Source organism: Emys orbicularis, chromosome 8, assembly GCF_028017835.1.
Source record: "Emys orbicularis isolate rEmyOrb1 chromosome 8, rEmyOrb1.hap1, whole genome shotgun sequence".
Lineage (NCBI taxonomy): Eukaryota > Metazoa > Chordata > Testudines > Emydidae > Emys > Emys orbicularis.
Window position 1 is genome coordinate 87,082,955 of NC_088690.1, and position 23,777 is coordinate 87,106,731.

Consider the following 23,777-nt stretch of genomic DNA (forward strand, 5'->3'; position numbering starts at 1 on the left):
TTTAATGAACACCATTATTGGTGAGAGCCATGGAGTGCTCCGTTCTATAGAACAGAGGTGGAGAGCTAAGTTTGAGTCTGTAAGTCCCATAGTTATTTCCCAAAGTTCTATCATTATATGGCTGTAGCTGACCCATATAAATGATTCTTCTGAACTAGATGAATTTACACTAGACTGTGAAATGCACAGAAAAATCCAGCCTCCCAGAATTACTTTTAAGGGAGCAAAAGATGCATATTTTTGTATTAACTCAAGCACTATTGCTAATGGCTGCTTAGTGAGCTATCATCTGCAGTCTGGGAAGGAGCATTAGCAGTTTGTGTATGATTACATGAAATCACTGGTCAAAAACACTATAATGAGAAGAGTAGTAGGTTGTATGTAGAAGTGGTGGCATGACTTTCTCCCAAAGCAGACTCAACCAGATTCAGTATGTTGACTAAGTGGTACTAAAAATACAATATTCCAACTAATTAGCCTTTGGCCACACCTTCAGCCAGCACTGTTTCAAAGGGGAATGACACATTCAGTATAAAAGTGACATGAATACTCACTCTGGACACAGAGCTTCCTTTTCTTCTACTGTTGCTCGACTCAATGGCATTAGTGATTGACACATGGCTTTTACATTGAGAATTACTATCTATATGAGTTATCTTTCCAGCTCATTGCTTGCTTTAGATTTATAGGGGAGTGCAAGTCAAATGAACTGCAGGAAGAGAAGGAGAACAGAGGCATGTGCATCAAGAATATCTAACATGCTATTCAGAAAAATTAGTAGGATGCTTGGGTGCATTACAAAGGGCAAAGCAAACAGTATAGAAAACAATCAAACTGGGTTTTGTTTGAATTAACTGGCAGATTTGGTTGGCCTTGGGTGTGATACCTGAGTTTGGGGGTTGACCCAACATGACTACTCCAAGTGAATTCTTGTGGGACTTGCCACCTAACCAGCACCGTGGCACCACACCTTCATTCACCAGGTTGAAGTTCCCCTGCCCTTACTATGAAGGACTTTCTATGGAGGGTGCACCAGGGGCCTACAACTCCCCTCCCTTCCAGACATCTTTGGAAGCAGCCAGCTGGCCACATCCTAAGCTCTGCACAGGGTAGGTATCTGGGTCTTTCCCCTACATTCTGCCTCTTCAGGGGCCTGACTGGAAAGTTCTCTTCACCTAAATCCCCTGGAAATATCAAAAATGGACTGTCAGGCCATTCAGCCTCAAGAAGACCGTCAATATTTTTTTCCTGCTGCTGGAATGCACTGCAGTGCAATTAGGAATTCTATTAAGGGAAGGTTAACAATGTATCTGAAGATATTTCCAGAAGGTCTGGGGGGAGGTTGTCCTACCAACAAGGTCCCAAAGGGGAGAACTGACAGGAGGAAGTGACTGTCAACTATCTGAGGAGCTCAGGATGGGGGAAGAGAGTCAGCCAACCAACTGTCTTGAAGATATTAGGAGGGGCAGGGGATATTGTAAATCCCTGACTATCCCATAAAACTCCTAATGAAAAGAACATAAGGGAAAAATTTCTCATCTTTCTTTTATCCTGGCACCATATATGAGGAGGAAAGAGTCAGTAAATATAATGTAATGGCCAGAGGATTTATAACAAATACTTCACACTGTGTATAGTCAGTTGGTAGAATTCACTGTTGCAGGGAGTAATTGGATCAAACATTTACAGATGGAATGTTCAAAGAGCTGGACAGCTTTATGACCATTACTACTTGTAGCTACTGTGACACTGGCAGAGTGATTTTTGGTGTAAGTGACCTTTTATCATAAAGTCCATTTTGCCTGGGTGGCAAGATAGACTGAAGAGTCTAAGGGGACTGTCTGTGACTCCATGGTAAGACTGATATAGTGATCCAGGAGTTCACATTTGTTAATGGCTTGGTGAAATCTAATTCTAGAACGTATCAGCAGTTTGGGGTGTCTGCCTTGTTTGGAGGTAGGCACTCACAGTTGTGAGCCACTCCAGACAGCACAACACCTAACATAGAAACTCATAAGTGATCTTGGGATTTCCCCATGTACTTTTGGGGGTAGGCAATTGGAGACATTCCGAAGCAGAACTGGAAAAAAAGAGCTGTTTGCCAGACATTCAAGCCCTTGTAGGTTTGCCTCAAAAGTGCAGGATTCTCCTTCATAAAATGGTTAGGTAGGTACCTGGGTTGCTTTAACTTGACTTTAAAATATGCCTTCTTTGCTCCAATGATGCCTTGAGAAGCTGTTGCTTTTTCTGATAACTGGCTGTCAGGTTTAGGAGAATTATAGAAAAAAATTAGCATATTAGTCCTTAAAATAATTATGTTATTTAGAACCCTTAAGCTCTTTAAACTAGTCAGTTTAAATAAACCTGATCCCACTTCGATGCTTTAACACAGCCACAGAGCAATAGCCTTTGGAAGCAGCTTCAGAACAGCAAGGCACATGTAGCTCTGTACATACAGGTCTAATATAAATGAATGCATACTAATATATGTCATTAGGTGTAACACATATCTTATAAAAATACCATCTTATGACTGGTGGCAGTTAGAGGTCTGCAGATTGAAGTTAAGCATTTTTGGCATCTGTGTCACAAACAAGAGGTAACTTTACTCCTATACCCTGAAGTCTGTTGCTGGATTATAAATTAACTATTAAAATTTTCTGTGTTGCCGCAAGGATAGGTTCAATTACACATTTTTTTATATATTGATAAATAGAAGGTGAGCTTTTCAAGGTGGGCTCATTGCAGGATTGAGGCCTAAAATATGCAACAGAGGCCTGAAAAGAATATTAAACCAAATTCTTGAAACTGTCTAGAGTCATTATGATCTCCTGGACCTGGACCGATGAGCAAGGAGATGAAAGTGATGTGTTATGATTTGGGTTACAAAGCACGTACGAGAAATGCTACCTTTCAAGGAGAGCACAGACACTAAGCCTGTCTTTCATGCATCTGTCCTGGGCTAAATCCTATTCTCCATTGTGTTGATGTGAAACTAAGTGTATATCTTCACTGAAGAGTTAGCTCGAGCGATCGCAACTCAGGTCTGAGAATCTGAATTCACCTACTCCAGGTGCGAGCATTCCTACTGCAAAGCCCTACCTGGGTTACTGTGTCTTCACTGTTTCTGCACTTGTTTGTGTGTCTGGGGCGATGCATCCCTTGGTTCATTCTGCTGAGATGCTTGAAGATTATATCTCAGTTGTGTCTATTGACTTGTATATCCTTTGGGGGAATTATGGGAAGTGCATGGGAGGACTATGAGCACTTGAGTGATTTACCCTAAAACCTCACTCCAAAGTGGGTAGGCTCCAGACTGAGTTCAACCAGAGCTTGGGCTCTTAACTGCCCCCCCCTTCCTCCCCTCCCCAACCAGCTGGATAAACCACCTACAAATCCATGTCATTTTTTTCCGGGTTGATGGTAGGGAGATTTGGACTATAACCAAATAGCTTAAGCTTGGCTTAAGTATGTAGTGAAGACATACAATTAGTTCATCTCAGTTAGTGAAGTAATTTAGAAAACAAACACACATGAGTCATGAATAGATAATGATTATGTATTTTGACTAGGGCTTGTTTAAGGTTTTTGAACAAAACTTCTTTTTAATAGCCTTTTTAAAAAATAAAAATTTTGCAAAGCCATTCTGTTTTTTCTGAAACTTTGTTTTACAGAATTAAAAAAACTTTGGCTAAAAAAAATATTTGCTGGTGGATTCCCCCCCCCCCTCTTTTCTTTACACTACTGTCAATTGGCTTGGTATGTTAGTCACCTGACTGGCATCTTTTCAAAATAGATTTTTTTTCCATAAACCAAAAGCTGCACATTTCAATAGAAAATTTCAGAGAATGGAAAAAATGATCTCTTTCAATGACAACAGAATGAAAATGCTTTTCAAATTCCTATTTGCTGAGATAAAATTTCTTAATGGGAAAGATCCAGTTTTTTAATGGGAGAACCTCTGCTGGACCACCTAGGGGCCTGCTTATGCGAGAGTTATTCATGTGCTTACTTTTAAGCATGTGAATAGTTCCACTGAAACAGTGGAACAACAAGGAGTCCGGTGGCACCTTAAAGACTAACAGATTTATTTGGGCATAAGCTTTCATGGGTAAAAAACCACTTCTTCAGATGCAAGAAGAAGGGGTGGAACAACCCCTGCACTTAAAGTTAAGCATGTGAAGAACTAGACAGACTCATGGAGGATAAGTCCATCAGTGGCTATTAGCCAGGAGAAGCTCAGATGGTGTCCCTAGCCTCTGTTTGCCAGAAGCTGGGAATAGGCGACAGTGGATGGATCACTTGATGATTATCTGTTCATTCCCTTTGGGGCACCTGGCAGTGGTCACTGTTGGAAGATGGACCTTTGGTCTGACCCAGTATGGCCATCGTTATGTTCTTATAAGTCTTTGAGGGATCAGGGCCCAATCTCAATTGAGGCTTCAGATAAAAATCTTTTTCCAGATGTATTTCTGTATTATAAGGAAGAAAGAAAACCTGTTTTCTGAAGAAGTCATTAATTCATATTAACTCCACTGGTATTTCAAAGCAGCACAATGTCAACTTGTTCAAGCACACTAGGAAGAAAGTATTGCTTTTGATGTAATTTCTAAACCAAATATTTGAAATGAAATTTGATCCAATTAGGTGGTATCAGATTTCAGTGCTGATTATTCAAATAGGCCCAATCCTGTAAACATTTTCATTCATGTTGAATTTAAGCATGTGAGGAATCACACTGATTTCAGTAGGACTCTGTGTTTAAAGTTAAGCATTTGTGCAAGTGATTACAACAGTGGTTCCCAAACTTGTTCCGCCGCTTGTGCAGGGAAAGCCCCTGGTGGGCCGGGCCTGTTTGTGTACCTGCCGTGCCCGCAGGTTCGGCCGATCGCGGCTCCCAGTGGCCGCGGTTCGCTGCTCCAGGTCAATGGGAGCTGCTGGAAGCGGCGTGGGCCGAGGGACGTACTGGCCGCCGCTTCCAATGGGAGCTTCCAGCAGCTCCCATTGGCCTGGAGCAGCAAACCACAGCCACTGGGAGCCGCGATCAGCCGAACCTGCGGACGCGGCAGGTACACAAACCGGCCCGCCGGGGCTTTCCCTGCACAAGCGGTGGAACAAGTTTGGGAACCATTGGATTACAGGATTAGGGACATCCAGAATAGAGAAATTACAAACTTTTAAAAAAGCTGATAAAGCAAAGATTAGGTATGAACTCATGTTGGGGTGGTGTTGTTGTTGGTTCCCCTCGCCACCTCCGCCCAATAATAAGAGACAAAAGATAGGATTCTTTGACTTTTACACAGTGGCCAAATAAGGTTCTGATAAAATAAATCAGAGAAGTGAGGTGGTTTAATGGCTTTTTAATGAGCCTAATGTTTTCAGTTTAAATGAGCCCTCTTACATCAGCTTTAATCATTTTATTAGACTGAAAAATGATTGAGAAATGGCTTGCATTAAATTCAGTTTTCTGTGCAATCTTTTCAAAGCCATTATAGAATAGTGACTAATGGGAGTAAACTTGGATAAGTGGAAACGTAGATAATAGAATGACTCCGCTAAATGTATTTAGGCAACTGATATGTTAACTAATGATAAGGTTATTGGAGACTTATTTTTAATAACTGCTAACTTTTGTAAAGAGCACAAGTAAACACATTCGTCTACTGCAGTGCAGGTAACAATTAATTAGGATAGTTTAAATGAACTACAATTTGTTCTCATTAATACTGTGAAATTGAATTAAATCATTGCTTTTCCATGGTTATATTATAGGATAAGTAACTCACAGGATTAAAAATGAATGCAAATTGCTTAATTTTGAAAAAAATTACACCTTAGCCTGGCATCTTTTTATATTAGACTAAACCTTTTCAGCACAGATCATCTATAGTACTAGAGGAGGGTCTTACTATTCACAATCCATTTCAGTTCTAAATGCTATTAAAGACAAAAAAATCTAATTCTCGGCTTGATCCAGCCAGAGTGTTCAGCCCTCCAGCCCAATCTATCAAGGCACTTAAGCTGTGTTTGAAGTTATTCATTTTTGTAGGAGTTTTGTTTGACTGAGTGACAGGGCTCAACATGTGGCAGGATCATGTACTCCCTCCTGAGCTCACAGTTCCCTTATGTAACTTCAGTTGAGGTACTCCTGATTTATACTTGTATAAGTGAGACCAAAATCCGAACCAGAACGTATAGCGTCTCCTCTTAGGTGAACAATAAAATTATTTAATCTGGATTTATACTATCTTAACAGTAGAATTTGCACCAAAAGGCTCAGTTCTGAAATTCTTATGCAAGCAGCTCTTTGGGAAGACAATGGAAATTTTGTCTAAGTAAGGACAGCAGGATCAGACTCAAATTACCATGTTCTGCATTTATTTTACAGCACTGTAGATCTAGAACGCCCAACTCATCTTTGGTGTAATAACACCTACTTCATTGGAGTTATGAAGGTATGAACTGGGCTCAATCTGTAGAACAGTAGTGAGAACAGAGCTGATCAGCAAAATTAAAAGGGGAAATACCCCACTGGAGGCTGGATTATTTCCAGGTGACGCACACTACTACTAAAATGCTACTCCCTGCTCCATGGTTTACAGCAAACATGTAACATCTTGCACAAATGGCATCAGAAGGCTAGCATCTCTAATTTCTCAGGTAATTTATAACAGTAGGTTTTCTCTTAGAAGTATCTTCGCTTGAATGTTTCATCATCTAGAATACCAGTGGGGGGAAAAAAGACAGTGAGAGAAAAATATAAACCTGTGATTGAAAAAAAAACTGTATGGAAACAACCAGCAGCAACTACAGTAAATCTGAATGAATAATGGAAACAGATTCAAAAACATTTGGGTAACACTTCTTCACCAACAAATACTTACGAACAAGTAAATAACAGACAGTTTTATATCAACTCATAATCTATGTATGAGATCTGTATAATTACCCACAGTTAAAGGAAGATGTTCTGAGGCACAAATTATAAAGGCATGAATAAGATTTACCTATGACTAGACAGGACTGACAAGTATTTTCTCTTATCTGGAATGAAAAGATGGAATGAGGAAAAGCGGTACATTGCAATGAGTGGGGGCGCAGTATTAGTCAGCATGATTAATGGATGTAAGAATCTGTCTTGAGAAAAAATGTGCTGTTAGTCATTATGTGCATATGTGTGTGTGTGTGTGTGTGTGTGTGGTGAAGGGGTGGGAGGGAGGCTCTCTCCTTAAATCGGGTAACTGGTGGCTTGTGTTGTATATTATGTTATCATGAGCACAATATTATATTGTAGCCTCTCAGAGAGAATCTTTGAATTTTATTTGAACAGAGGAAAATTTTGTCCAACTCAGATCGCCGTTCTTTAACCCAACTACCCTCCAACCTCACTCCCATGGCTAGCTGGGTAGAGTTAGCTGACTATTGCCCTGCTCAGAGCTATGCTCATTTCTATTTGAAGGACACATCACCAATTCTGTTTTATTAACAAATGTATGAGCAATGATACACATTGTTATATTCCAGTAGATGGCGCTCTTTATATTAGCTATATATAAAGGGGTTCCTTGCCCTTCCCAACCAATGTGTGTCAGGCTATGTTATTGGTTGCTCTTCTGGCTTTTGGGAGTTGCCTAACCAAGGTGGAGCAGCACTTTCCCTCTCCTCTAGACTCATTTGTGGGAACAGAAAATTGTATCGTCTTGATGAAGCAAGGATTTTGCAGGCATTATGGGAAGGAATGTGTGACACAGATCCCTTGGTAAAGGGTCCCCAGTTCTTTGCAAACTCTCACGTCAGACCTGAGAAACGCACTACAACAAACACGTTACAGGATATTTACCCATAAAGAGTAACATGTAAGATATCTACAGAAAGCTTGTAACATGTCAAGATTTATAATCATTATGAAGTGTATGTACAGGTAATATTTGGAGAATAATGTATTTGTACAGAAAGTATGCTTTATGGACTTGGGGTAAAGGCTAGTCACCTGCAGATAATGTGTCTTGATGATGACCCAGTCAAGCAAAAGTGAGTTGTTACCCCTCCCTAGTCAGTAGGCAAAGTAATGCAAGGTTCTGTTGTCTACCCTTTCCATAGCCCAGAACAATCAGTGAAAAACTATCAAAGACAATTGCAAATGATGGGAACCATTTGGAGTTGGAAAGGAACATTATAGTAGGTAGGAGATCATCCTGATTCTGAATAAAGACAAAAGACTGTGTTATACTGAAAGAGTGTAGGGAAAGTGTGTGGGGAAAGTCACTCAGTGTATCCATTCACTGAGGAAATCCCTTGAGGAGCAGAGAGGCTTTCATGAAGGTTTGGATCTTAGTTCTTGTGAAACCAGCCAGCTCTGCAATGGACTGAACTTTGGGGTGGAAAACCTACTTTACTAGATATAAAAGGCAACTATTGATAACTGTAGTCCCAGGTTCCTCTTTTATTATTGAGTCGTAACAAGTTATTTCCATCATTTTCTCTCACCCCTAGTTAAATCTCTACTCCTTCTTAAATAAACCCTACTTTTGTTTTATTATAAATGCTCACAAGTGCTGTGTTCATTACTGGAGTAGTGATTTAAGGTAAAACTAGTAAATGGGGACACACAGCACCTTTGCATGCAGAGGATCTCGAATTTCTGTGAGTAACCAGTATCAAGGGGTGGATATCACAGGAGAATGATTCAAAGAGATTCAGATATTGTGGTGCACCTATTGTTAACCTGCAAGGCAAAGTTAGGGCTTGTTAGGACAGTGCGTGAGTGACTGAAAGGCTGGTGGTGTTAGGGGGCAGTCACCCAACTACCACAAGAAAAACTTCCTCTTGCTGGTGACAGGGAGTGACAAGATTACTCTCAGCTGTAGATTTACAGGATGTTCTGGGAGCATCTGGGTATTAATACAGATGCCCAGATAGCATACACTTCTTCAACTCTGGTTATGAGCACATCTTTAACATGAACCTATGACTTTAGCTTAAAGAATGGTTGTGGGCTGTTTGGCAGGATACCAATCAATAAGCTACTTGTGACATCTTGTGGCTTATGTGGTCTTTTGAGGAAGAGAAAGGCATTTGGCTGTTTGGGTTGGGATATTGGGGTGTACATCTCCCAGAACCGTGGCATTCAGGGGGGCCCATTGGTAGAGACTGCTTGGTATCTGGCTCAGTGCTGACGGTGATCTTCTTTACGGCCCGGAGTGTGAGACTTGTGACCAGGCCTGGGTGGGCTAGATGGTTTATCTGGCTGGGTAGTTGTTGTGACCATGGAAAAGTCAGGACAAAAGATGGTTCATAGCCTAGCTGAGTGTCTACAGCCACCCTTTGCAATAAACACTACATTTATCCCCCTTTTTGTTTACATTTTTTGTTATTTAATTAAGTTGTAAATGACTCCTAGCCTGTGAGAAGTCTTTCTGGGGATCTTTTAGCCAATATCTTTTAATCTTGCACAACACCTATTGATTCACTTTATTATAATCTAAGGTTTATGTGTATGTTTTGGCTACTCACCTCCTCCAAACCAACATTTATGTAACAAATTAAGAGGAATCCACTTGGCTAGTAAGATTCCTACCTGGTATGTATTGAGTGGGATTTGTGCCTTATTTGTCTCATTAGTCTTTATAGTGTCAATTGATATTCCCTGTCAAAAAATATAATGAAGGTAAGGTTGAAAGGATGTATCACTTATCTATGGAAAACTACATGACACTGATGTAATTATCCCCCAAATAAGCATTATAAAGCCAAGAAATTCAGAGTCAAACTTAAAGGAAATCCAAATGTATTAAGCTATGGAAATGCACAATTCAGGACACTTAAACAACCTTAAGTCTGTCCTGTAGTAACATCATTCAATCGCAAATTAGAGTGTTTTGAAGGTATATACATCCTCTCCTTTCTGCCCACATAATATCACAACTTCTTAAACACACTGAGGACCAAATTATACAAGAGTATATATGCTTGCAGAACATGTTAATGACAGTTAGCTTCCTGGCTTTGTTTGGGGTCAGTCATGGTATATGGATCTCCTGGGGTGGGGGGGTGTACATACACAGAGAGAGTGAGGGTTTATTAACAGGCTTTGATACTAATACGTTAGGGGGAAATAAAAATTGTAACAATAATGATATTTAAGAAGCAAGTTAATTTTTTTCTCCAAATGGCAAAAGTTTGCAGTTACTGTCTGAAATAACAGCCACTATATTTCCTTACACTTGGGTTTTTACTTCAGTTTAGAAGTCATTATTGTACTTTCAGCCACTTATACTTGATCATTCCACAATTGAAACACTCTTTTCTTACCATACCTAGTACTATCTGTTGAACTCTGTTGGATCATTCATTATCATTACACACATGGCATATACCAAAATATAAAGTCCAGAATTGTTAAAACATTTGACATATACAAGAAGAATACAGTCAAGTATGAATGCATCTATCTCAATTAAAAGACTATAAAATGTAGTGTATTATAAAATGCAGTCTCTCTCTCTCTATCTCTCTCTGTGTATATATATATATATATATACACAGAGAGAGATAGAGAGAGAGAGATATAATCTTATCATTTAGATTAGTTGAATAAGACGATTCATAGTCAATGCAGTTGGCAGATGTTACAAAAAAGAGCAGAAAATGTGTTTAAAAACATTGAAGAAATCTCAGACTGTTCCTGTCATTTTTACTTTACAAAATAATTCTAGGGGGTTTGGGGCAATTTTTTTAACTGGTGTAGCCAATGTCAAGGAAATATTGCAAAAAATTCATACAAAGTGATGTTCGAATGAGTGAGTGTGTGTGTGTATTTTTCGACAAATATACATCACTTGAAACATAACAGACTCTGCTGTCTATGCTACATTCTCAGAGGCACTAACATGTTGTGGCAACTGTATGACTGTTTTCTCAGCTGGCATTTTTCCCACTTTCTCTAAAAATAGCTCATCTTAAAAGAAAAAATAGCAACTTTTCCCTAAGCAAATCAAAGCCCAGTTGCCAGTAACAGAAAATAAGAAAAAAAAATCTTTATAAAATATTTGCAAAACTCGCAATGCCCTGGCAAAAAGTGTTAGACCTTTGTAAAATGTCAAATGCTGGCCTGGAAGTTTTTCAGCTCTAGGCAGGGCCAGCTCCAGGCACCAGCCTAACAAGCAGCTGCTTGGGCCGGCCAAGGGAGAGGGGCGGCACGTGCAGCAATTCGGGGGCGGCAGGTCCCTCACTCCCTCTAGAAGCGAAGGACCTGCCGCTGAACTGCCGCCGCCGATCGCGGCTTTTTTTTTTCTTTTTTCCCAATTGCCGCTGACGGTCACGATTGCGATCGCGGCTTTTTTTTTTTTTTTTTTTTTTGCTTGGGGCGGCAGAAATGCTGGAGCCGGCCCTGGCTCCAGGGATCATCACATGGGAATTGGGGAAGCACTTATGGGCCCCAGTGGGAGCAGTGAAGTTTGAGGAAGGAAAGGAGAGTCTTAATGTATGCAACAGCCTGGTTGGAAGACTGTGGTAAGAAGAGAGTGAGCAGTAAGGGATAGTGGGGGAGTTAAATAGGGGAGTAAGGGCCTCAATACAACTGTGAGAACAGGGAAGAATCAGGGAATCTCTTAGGGAATGATTGCCTCAGTGACAGCAGGAAAGTATAATTCCTCCAGGGCAGCGATTGTCTCTTCTCTATGTCTGTACAATGTCCAGCACTATAGGGCTCCAATCCTGATTGGAGTCTTTGGGTGCTACCATAGTACAAATATGTACTACTACAACTAGTAAAAACAAATCTGAGCACTCCAAAATGATGGTATCTTGGAAGAAGCAACAGAGCCTTGTGGTACATCCAACAACATTGTGCCAAATTCTGCTCTTCTTCCTCATTTGAGTAATCCCAATGACTGGCATGGAAATATATTTATTGACTTCCCTGGGATCTTTCATGTGCAAGGTGAGCTGCATTTGGAGAGGACAGGTTAAGCACACTAAAATGTGCTGCCCAATTTAAAACAGCTTAGGTTGTGATATTAAATCTGCAGGTAATGAAGAACCCTAGGGGACGCAAATGATTAATTTTGTTAATGAAGAATTCATTCAATTAATCAACTCATTAATTCATTCATTTCTAATACTGAGTTTGTTAATATCAAGAATAACTATCTCTGAGAATCTAAATAGATACCATTTGGGCTCACATTTAGCATGTCAGTCTTCTAGAAGAGAACAAAATCAGATTCCCCTGATCGAAGCCTCCTATATTAATTTAGAAAATATATAAATTAATATATTTAGAAAAGATTAAAAAGTAATTTGCAGAAAAAATATTGTAGGTTCAAAAGCCTTATGGATGTATAATTCAGCTACAAACATAATTTTGTTTCAATATAAACTTTATCATTGTAGATTCTTTAGAAACTATTTTATTGCAGAATGACTGGCAGTTATCAATAGAATCCATGTATTATTATGCCTTTGGTGTACATGGACACACACACCATGATCGTTGTAGTTCCACATTACAAATATCATTGCCATGTTTTTTGGTGAATATTCACTTGTCACTTGTTCTGTTAACATCTCTTCTTTAAAAAAAATTAAAATCTATTAGCATACTACCTTTCTTTTGTGCATCTCAAATCACTTTGTGAACATTAAGTCTCATAGCACCATTATGAGGTAGGTAAATACTATATCCTTTTAACAGAGGTGTAATCTGAATCACAGATCTGTCAAAATGATGACCATAAACACACAAAAATTCAGTGGCAGAGCCAAGAATACGATAGTTCTTAGTATAGCACATGAGCCAGTGGACATATTTTCTTCTTCCTGCTAATGGCTGAGGGTGGCCCAGGGAGCCCCTCAATGCCAGCTAGCAGAGGGCACACCATACCATAACTCTCATCAGGCCTGACACACTCATATCCCCAACTCACTGTTGTCATAATCTGCATCTAAAAGGTGTCATATGCAAGTTGGCTATTAATATTTATTGTGTGATATATGTATGGGTGGTGTATAAAGAATTATAAATTATAAATGTGTGCTGAAAATATGTTCCTAAAACATGTTTGGCACTCTTTGAGCCTATGAAAGTTGGGTTCCCTAGTCTGGAAATGGGCCATCCTGATTATCACTACAAAAGTTTTTTTTTCTTTTCTTTTTCTCCTGCTGATAATAGCCCACCTTAATTGATTAGTCTTGTTAGAGTTGGTATGGCGACCCCCATTTTTTCATGTTCTCTGCATATATATATCTCCCTACTGTATTTTCCACTCCATGCATCTGATGAAGTAGATTTTAGCCCATGAAAGCTTATGCCCAAATAAATTTGTTAATCTCTAAGGTGCCACAAGTACTCCTCGTTCTTTTTGCTGACAACTTGATGTAAGTCAGAAAACTGCGTAGGCGAAGATTGTAACTTGCTAGAATTAAGTTTTAATCATAAGAAATGTGATTTGTTTATTTTGTAACCTTTCCTATATCTTTCACAGTTACTTGAAATCACTTAAACCTGTATTCTTTGTTAATAAGCTTAATAAGCTTATTTTGTTACAAAACCATCTCAGTGCTGTGTATTACACTGAAGTGAGCGTCTTCAGCCAAATTAGCAGCCTGGTGTGTATATTCTGTCTCTTTGGAGGCAACAAACTATCTTTTGGGCGGGTCCAGTGAGTCAGACTGGACACTGAAGGGGAGATGGTTTTCGGGAGACCTGTGATTGGAAGGGCTATTGGCATCACCCTGCAAAGAGTAACCAGGCTGGTGGAAGCCAGGGTGAGGCCATTGTGCTATGAGCATGCTTCCAGGGCTCTGAGTCAAAATAACACAACACAGAAGCACAGAAGTGCCCTGTTGCCAGGATTATGTACGCATACTCACTCTCCTTTCTCAAAGGGGAGTAAAGTTTTAATTCTCCCGGTGTAATATTTGCATGAGTAAACTTGTTCACCTGTGAGATTTTATTGAACTGAAGTTTGACTTAAGATTTGTATTTTTCAGTGCTCATTTGGAGAAGACCAATTTGAAAATAATTAATGGCTAATTCCTGCTGTAATTGATCAGGTAATCCCATACAGGTGTATTCCTATATTCCAGAATAGCTAGATAGAGATCTCCTTCACTCTGGATTTTATTAGCAGGCATGATAAAATTTGAACTGCCTCTTCTATTGACCCATACCAGTAAACCCTTAGCTTTGTTTAATTTCTTGTCTGATACAGGTGAACTGGACATGAGTAAATAAAACTGAGCCACAAATGTTTTCTCCATATTGTTGTGCCCTACCAAGAACAATCTGCTCACAGTGTTAGTGTCTGATATATCCTTTCCTGGTCTTGGTTTAACCAGTGTATTGTTTCTGCAGATGTAACACCATGCTTTGCAGACATGGTGGTGCTTCTGCAAGAGGTCTTTTCCAAAGACTGACTCATTTGTAACTTTTCTACCATAGACTGATGGAAAACATAGCCAAACACAGTTTCCTCCATCTATTTTTGATCTAGTTTCTGAGGATAGGGGAAAAAAAGCATATTTAAAATGAGGTCCCTTCTTGCATTTACACAGCCTCGAGCATTTACTATGGTAAATGGGTATTCCCGTCACCAGATCAACTGAAGTAAAGAAGTTAGTTCACATTCGCTCAAATGAGGGTATCAAGCCCAACCTTGAGAAGGTAGCACTGAGAACTCTACCAGAGTATTATTATGAGCTGGTAAAGACAGGCATTGTATTCTCCCCTGGTAGCACTAGCCACTAATGTATCATCCTTAATGGTGAAAACCCATGAAGTCCCAATAAATATTTCTTCCATCTTTAGAAACACATTTTTTCTCTTCCCCCTCCCCCGAACGAACACCAATACTTAAGCTGAAAAATTTCTCTCACTTTCTGGAATATTAAAGTGATTGGCAATGAATTGTCTTTGTCTGCTATTATCAGTAAGTACTCAGGTCTCGCATCTAAATACACTGCAAATTTAACTACATCAATAAATACAGAAGGTCACTCAACTATTTACAGCTCATGTATCTATGTACATTTGCAGCCCTCCCCCCCGCCCCCATGTGTGGTTTCTCCTCTGTTTCGATGGAATTTACCCATTCCTAGGACCATCTGTTTGACAGATATTATTCCTAAATTTTCCATCCACAAAATCTCTTTACTTAAATCAATTATTCTGGTATTGCAACTAGAATTTTTCATATAGCATGTATTATAGGTTCTATAATGGAATGCACTTTAATGACGTTTTTCCCAGGAAACTACCCTAGTCAATAAAATACATCTTGAAAATGTTTTTGTCTATGAGTTCAAAGTTTGCTTTCCGGTCATATTCTCTAATATTGACTTAAAATGTGCTCCTCTGCAAACGTTCCTGACAGTAAACTGAAATATTAGTGGAAAGTGAACACAAAATGGATGCAAAACCAGCCACCACAACTTTCTTCAGGGGGGGGGGGGGGTGTGGAGGATATAGTCAAAGAATTTTTCAAGTGTACATTGACGTCTCCAGACAGCAGATGAATATTAAGTTTTGTACTCTGCTTAAATATGATGAAAGATTGTGTGATATAACCTTGAGATTTAAAATGCCATCTTTTCGTAGGTCAAGAGAAGAAGGGCCTCAAGAAATTGCCAAAATTTATAATTGTCATACTCTTCCTTCACACACACACACACACACACACACACACACACACACACACACACACACACCCCATGCGGGCATAGGCTTAAAAGTGCCTGGGGTACAGGTTTCCTCCATCTCTAGTAGTGATGTTGAACATTGATTCAGATATATGGAAACTGATTTTTGCAAGAATCAAAAACATACAAGCACTCTCGGAGGTACCAGACATTTTGGATAATCAGAACACTCTTGTGAACCCACAGATACCCAGATGTTTAACAATTTCAACACATGCATATATCTAAATGATTAAGAAGTAGGGTCGGAATTAACTTTAATCTGCAAATCGAGAGGAAAACCTGAACTGTAGACAGGGCTGAATGAGGAACCCTTACAAGGTGACTTGTATAATAGGATTTAGTTTCCTACATTGGAAGACAGAAGTTTGTATAGTTATGGTTATGACAGATTTTCTGGTATACCATTTCATAACTGAGCTACTGTAATAATATTAATAATATCAACCTATTCCCTTATGTACTGTACTTAGGAAACTGAGATTCAGTTAATGGTCCAAGGTCTCAAAATTTATGAAATATAATCACCTCATTCATCATTCACAACAAATAATTTTTTTATCTTCTCCAACAGGAAATGAGAGGGTGAAACTATATATCCATCTTTTCTTTCTGCCTAATATAGTATTAAAAAGCACGAACAAACAGTGCACCAGCATCTACTCAGCCAGTGACACAAGTGCAGCGATAAGCCATATAAAATATTCATCACTGGAACTTTAGATGTAGGCAGATTCACAACAACAGACACAAGATTTGCCAGGAATTATTGAGAGATTGAAAGTGTACTTAAAGGATTTATTACAGCAATCAGAAGAAACCTCTACTGCACTTACCATGATTTCAAGGATTTCACTGCCATGTATTTAATCTTCTTGCACTGTAACAGATAAGTTATGCTTCCTTGTGATTTGTGTACAAAGAGTTTTCTCAATCTTTTCTAGTACTATAAAGTATAGAATATCATTTTTTACTTGCTAAGCGAAGCATTAATAGGAATGTCAGAAGCAAGATGAAACATGCAATAAATATTAAATTTTCATGTTATAATGATTTATGGTGCAGAGACTATACCTCTAGATTATGAGATATGATTATTATCCTTTGTGATAAGAAATGATAGGAAAAATAATTTGATGGCAGAGGTAACTTTCTGAAGCTTTATACTCAGCAGGGCTAAGTTCAATATTAGAAGACAACTTGAGTATATGTACTGTAAAAGCAACTGAAACAGATGCTTAATACAATAATTACCCATTAAATGGAACATTTTACTGGACACCGGTCTCTTACCCTGACCACCTCATTCGTCATTTACAGAGCAGTGACAAAAGGAGAATGCTGTACTTGATAAAGAAATAACATTATCTCAATAAATAAGGAAATGATAGATTAGGAAATAGGAAATGTTCATGTAGCGGAGAGTAAAACAGCATTATCAAACTAATAAAACTAAAGAACTTACTAAAGGAAGTAACCACACACATGATCATTACATAAGTCTGCATTGTCTTTACAAGCTTTTCAACTACATTTACATTTGGAGATTGACCATCAAAGTCTTTCAATTTTTGAGTTTCTTAATGTAACCAATTAGGTGGAATAAAGCTCTCTCCACTGCACTTTTCACTGTCCACGATTTCCTCTGGAGTGCATTGATCATAGGAAAGACTTAGAAAAGTCTTAGAAGTATTAGCTGTGCACTAGAGCTATGTGAAATCTGAATGGTTTCACACAGAACAAAATTGGGAAATTCTGAATTTCATTGAGTTTGCTGAAACAGCTGAAAAACCCCTTTTTGATTTTTCAAAATTATTATTATTTTGGTTCATTCTACTCAGTGAAAATCAGTCTGTGTGAAATAAGTGTATGCATAACTAGCTTTAAAATCTTTATGTTCAAAATACAAAAGCATGTCCTACGTTACCTCAGCAGCAAGATATCAAATACCTGTCAGACTTTTTGAGTCCTTGAGTGGAAGCAGATTTTGGGGCCTAGCAGACATTGTCTGACTTGGAACAGAAATTGATGATACAGTCAGGTATTTACTTAGTGTGATTATTTACAAAATGTACACAAGTCCCATTTCCTTGAGCAGAGATGGCAACAAATTTTACCCAGGAGAACCTCAGGAAAGATACTGTTGCCCTGTATTAAGAAGTCTAGGGCTATTCTCTTTCTCCAGGTCACTGATATATCAAGCTGGTTAAACACACTCTGTGGCCCTTTTCATCCCCTCATCCTGTGCACCTTACACCAAAGAAACCTTTAGTCCAAGGCACTCAGAACAAATAATTTGAGGGCAAAAAAAAAGGGTTTTGCTACAATGCAAAGGAAGCTCAGTAAGGTCTAAGGCCCTGACAAAGAAGATTGTTTTCACCCACCCTTAACTATTCTCTATAAGTGCAGTTGCTGCACTACATCTCTAACTCTTTCTATGGAGAGTTTCACCCTTGGTGCTCATAAATCAACATCTTCTAAAGTGTGCACCATTAACACATTTTGTCAGAAGTCATGTGTGTCAAAGAAGTAACACTTTTTTTCAAGTTTCAGTAATATTACCAGCATAATACATAATGTTCTAAAAAACTGTAGGGAGTCCTAAATTCCTCAGCTAATAAAGATCTAAAGAAGTCTGTAGAAATAATGTTGATTAATTTCTGAACAATTCAATGAGCACAGAGTTTTCTGTCATTGATGTGCTCTATTGTGTTTCTTAGTTTTCCCTACACAGTGTAAGCTTGTGTTTTCATTAAAAAGTCATATTAGGCTGTAAAACTATGTTGGTATTTAAAAAATCACCAACAATATTTTAAGAAATAGAGAAGCAAAGAATAACAGAAACAGTGAGCTGGTACTTCTTTCTCAACTCCTACGTTTGTTTCCCTCCCATGTAAAATCTTCTAGGAGCTTAATGCTCACCTTCAAAATTGCACAGTATTTGGGGACTGCATTTCCAACACATTCCTTCCTTGCAGGGCTAGCATTTCTGTATAACAGCTAAGGATGATGCCAAATTTTGAAGCACCTCTAAGAGATTACACAAATACTAATAATCATTACAATGAAAAAAAGAACAGTGTAATTCACACTGAAGCGATAATACATGACACAGACCACAGCTACCGAACATGATGCACACAAAAAGCAGGATCGTTGCCATAGGCTTTGGTTAGAGCAGGGGTAGGCAACCTATGGCACACATGCCAAAGGCGGCACGTGAGCTGATTTTCAGTGGCACTCAAACTGCCCGGGTCCTGGCCACCAGTCAGGGGGGGCTCTGCATTTTAATTTAATTTTAAATGAAGCTTCTTAAACATTTAAAAACCTTATTTACTTTACATACATCAATAGTTTAGTTATATATTATAGATTTATAGAAAGAGACCGTCTAAAAACATTAAAATGTATTACTGGCATGCGAAACCTTAAATCAGAGTGAATAAATGAAGACTCGGCACAACACTTCTGAAAGGTTGCCGACCCCTGGGTTAGAGAATACTTACAACCTTTTTACAATCATACAAATCTATATCTTCTTTCAATTTCTGTGGGTTCATAACCCTTAATTTTGTTCTAAATGACACCAAAAACTCAGAGAAAATCTCAGATATAAAAGCCACAGTTTCCATGGCTTCCTCCCAAGACCATAAAAAAGTCCACATTTGCACAGTTCTTAGGGAAACTATATTGCTTCTTGAGGTGGCATGATAGACATGGTACCATTCTTCACAGTTCCCAAGCAGAAGAATCCACACTTAATTACGAACTTCATGACCATTTTCAGAGCTATCTGAATTGACCTATGTCTGTTTAGCCCATCTTTAATGAATTCCAATGTATGGAGTGCTTAGTGAACTTGGAGGTTTATTAAAACAATTGGATGGGTTAAATTGATACTTAGAGCAGATTATCAGTTTTTCAAAAAAAAAAAATCAACTTTTATGTCACATTGGTAGTCCATGTTAATAGGTTTTACATCAAAACAATATTCTGTACCTAACAGAGAAACAGTTATATAAAGACAAGTTTTCATGCTAAATGAATAATAAATTATAGGTTATGTGTCTCTTTGATTTTAGAGGATGCATAATTTACAATGATAAATAATTAACATATCAAAGCATTCTAATTTAACTGATGCCTTCAGCATCAGCACAGCCAAAGTATAAAACCTCATGTTTATGGTGGAGACGAGTAGCAGCTTTACATAACTAGCTGTTACAGTTTTTAAGGGGTAATTTCTGCTTATCACTTAAAAGTATGAATACAGGTCAGAAAGTTCCATTTCTTATGAATGATCTATAAATACAGTGCAACATTGTAAGAAAGGAAAATATAATTATCATTATACTATTAAAATATAACATTTCAGCTATGAATACTTAGTGCAAAAATTATTCTGAGTGGTATTTGCATTTGCATTTATACGCACATACATTTTGAAAAGAATCCACCCATACAAAATAGCTGATCCCCAAGTGTCAGGGAAATGACCATATTATTCTAATAGCGACAAATATGTTTTTAATATATAAATTGGCTGGGATTATTTTATTATTTATTACTTGTTTGCAGTAGTGACCAAAGGTCCAAATCAGAATCAGGGCCTCAGTATGCTAAGTTCTAATATAGGGGAAGAAGCCATCCTTTACCCAAAAAGTGTACAATGCAAGATCCTGATCATGTAATTGCACCCATGTGGACAGACCCGTGTGACCATGCGTAGCTTTGCTGACATCAGCCTCAACCCAGTTGCAGCATAGGGCTTAATCAAATAATAATGATGCTAGAAATAGTAACATGTAGGTTGGGCTAAATAAAGGACAATAAAGTTCTTCTAGCTTCTTCCTATGACTTTTTTAAACCATGATAACCTAGGAATAAGAGTCTCTCTGTCTGCAAGTACTATTCAGTGATGCCTAGAACAGTGTTATGCAGTTGTTCATCACTGGTATTTCTTATTCTAATATTTTCTGTTACACCAGGTCACTTATAAGAATCAGCAGAGAAATTATAGCACAATTTGGGTATAAAGGGGTACCAATGTGCCCTCTTAAATTTCATCAGCAGATTAAAGATTTCCTAGCTTTCGGACAAAAAAAAATCACACCACTCTCATTGTAATAGCTAATTTAACAGCTGCTAACATTGTCTGCAACTGGCTCAGAGGACGAGACCTTTACAAGAACAACAAGATTTTATAAGCCAGTTTAGTTCTTTTCTCTATAATATCAACAAGTATGACCAGTCTCCTGTGTGTGCTACAATGGAAGGAAATGGTGCAACAACATTGGGAGACTTGATACCACAGGAAAGATTCTTGATTCTTGTTCCAAGGGATGTGGAAAGCTGGCTAACGTCCAATTCTAGACTTCCTCTACTAAAAATTACCTAGGGCCAAATTGTGTCCTCCTCTGATGATATTGCTGTGGAAAACAGACAAGAGACTTTGCTTTTCCCTTGCAGGTAAAATCTTCCTCTAGGAGATGATGGAATAATGGCCTGGAAGCCATGCTATTCCCCTCCTGTGCTGAGTTGCATTAGATCATAAACCCTCTCTGACTGACTTTTTAAACAAAGATTTTCAAAGCCAATTAATATTTGGATGCCCAATTTCCATTAAATTTACTGGGAACTCTGCATCCAAATCCTTTGGATACATAAAGCCATATGTATATGTTAGTTGTGGTTTTCATTTTATCACAGGCCCTATTGGCTGAGTAGCAGCTAGCTGAAGAGCCTTCTTCATTCTCACAATTTAACTCTGTAGTAAAAGGAAATCACTAGAATATCCATAATGCATACCTTCTGCACTGCAGCCCTAGGAGATTCTGAGAGTACATTTTAAGCATTTATGTAAAGTAAGACAAATAGGAACACATCTCTTTCCATTCCCCTGTTCTAATGTACTCAGAAGAAAACAAGAGACTCTGTTATACCAAGGGTTATTTTTAGTAACTGATGGCTTCTTACAACTCTATTTGTCTGAACAGGATCTGTTGTGAACCCCAAAACTTGGCCAACTGAATGAATATATTAGGCCATCTCAGCAAGTTTCCCTTTCAGTTGGAATGACAACCCTGATTAGTCAGCATGCCCTTTATATTTAAAGGTTCTTATTTGTCTACCGTTCCACAATAAAGCAATTCTGATGAATAGTGCAATTAACCTTTCTGTTATTAAAACAATTAATTGCAAAAATTAAAGACATGACAAGGGGCAAAATATTAATGCATAAATTATTGGGTTCATGAATTGTAATTATTAATCCATGTACAGTAATTATGCCATAAACAAAGAGGACAAACGATATGCAAAAGTCAGTGATAAAACTGATAGTCATTTGTTTCCTTCAGAAGAAAAGAAATGTGACTTTTTATTTGGTATAAGGACCCAATCCTGCCAACATTTTCACCTGAGCAATTGAACCCACATTAGTAGTCCCATTGACTTTGGCCCTGTAACGGGGTCTGCACCCACCTCTCACGAGCAACCCCTCTGGTTGGGTGTATCTGCATTCTTTTCAGTAAGTATCCCAGACCTGCTATGGGGCTGTATCTCCAGGGCTTCCACTCTGGAGACACTATCTTCCTGCAACCCTCCCCGGGCTTAGTCCCTGCAGCCAGCCAGGAGCTCCCTCAATGCCCCACTTCCCCGGTCTCTGCGAGCAAACTGTCTTCGGCTCAGTCCTAGCAGTCAGTCAGGAGCCTCTTGCTCTCCTGGTCCCTGCCAGCAAACTGTCTTTGGCCCTGCTGCTCCTCCAGGCAGGCACACAGTCCTTTCTTCTCCAGCTACAACCAGCAACTAACTACTGCTCTGTTTTGCAGCTCCTTTTATAGGGCCCTTCTGACTCCTGGCTGGCCATTCCAGCAGCCCCTCTGATTGGTTGCTTCCTCACAACCATGTTAGGCCACTTGGAGGACCTCTTCACTGCTCCTTTCCTGGGATGGGTGGGGCAGAACCCTGAGGCGTCCAGCAGGGGGCTTTTGGGCCTAGTCTACCCCATCACAGACCCACTCACATGTTTAAATGTTGGTTCAATCAGGCCCTTGGTCTGAACTAGACTATGGGAAGTTTTCACACTGCCCCAGCAACATAAACTAACATCAAAAATATTTAAATTATGTATACATAAATCAAAGTCACTTTTATGAGAAAAATAATAAATTATAATAAAGAAATACGCCACATAAAACAGTGTCAATACTGAATCTCCAGATGGTACATGGTAGCCAGAATACATGGATATCCAGTATTTTAGCATTCCAATACGGAAATATCATTTTGATGTTGCAATGCTGGCAAAATCTATATTAAAGAAATGATAACAGGAATTGCTTTATATATGAAACATTTGTAAGATTAATGACAACATTGAAGAATTTCATATTCTATAGAAGAATGTATGGCTGATCTACACAGAAGTGTGGATGTGCAAGTGAAAGGAATGTGAGATCACTATTGAAGAGCTGTGAGTGCAGCTGGTCAAAAAATGGAATTTCCATCAGATGGGAATTTCCAAGATATAAAAATCTGGGTTCCTCCTGAATTAGGAGAAAAAGGAGAAATCTCATATTTTTTCACTAATGAAATAGTTTCAAAATATTGTGTTTAGATCTTATCACATTTGTTTCAAGACAAGGTTGAAACTAGACCTTTTTTGATGGAAAATTTTCTGTTGAAAAATATAGTTTATCTAAATTGAATTTTTTTTTTTTGGAACTCATCACTTTCCACTACATTTTTCAATGGGAAAAAATCACAATGTTTTGTTTTGACAGTGTCAGAATATATTGTTCTAGCAGTTTCGTTTCAATTAATTTTGTGTTGAACTTTTCTATTTTATTAAAATATTATTATATTTTATTTTATTATTTTTATGCTACACTATATAATATATTACACCTGTATTATATATTGTTTAATATTTAATATAGAATCAAAATTACATACATTTGAAATGAAAAAAAAATCACATCAGTATTTTTCACAAAGCAGAATTTCAGTTCCTGACCAGCTCTTGTCAAAATGTTTCACTTTGACTTTGTTTCAATTTTTATGTGATATAAATTATA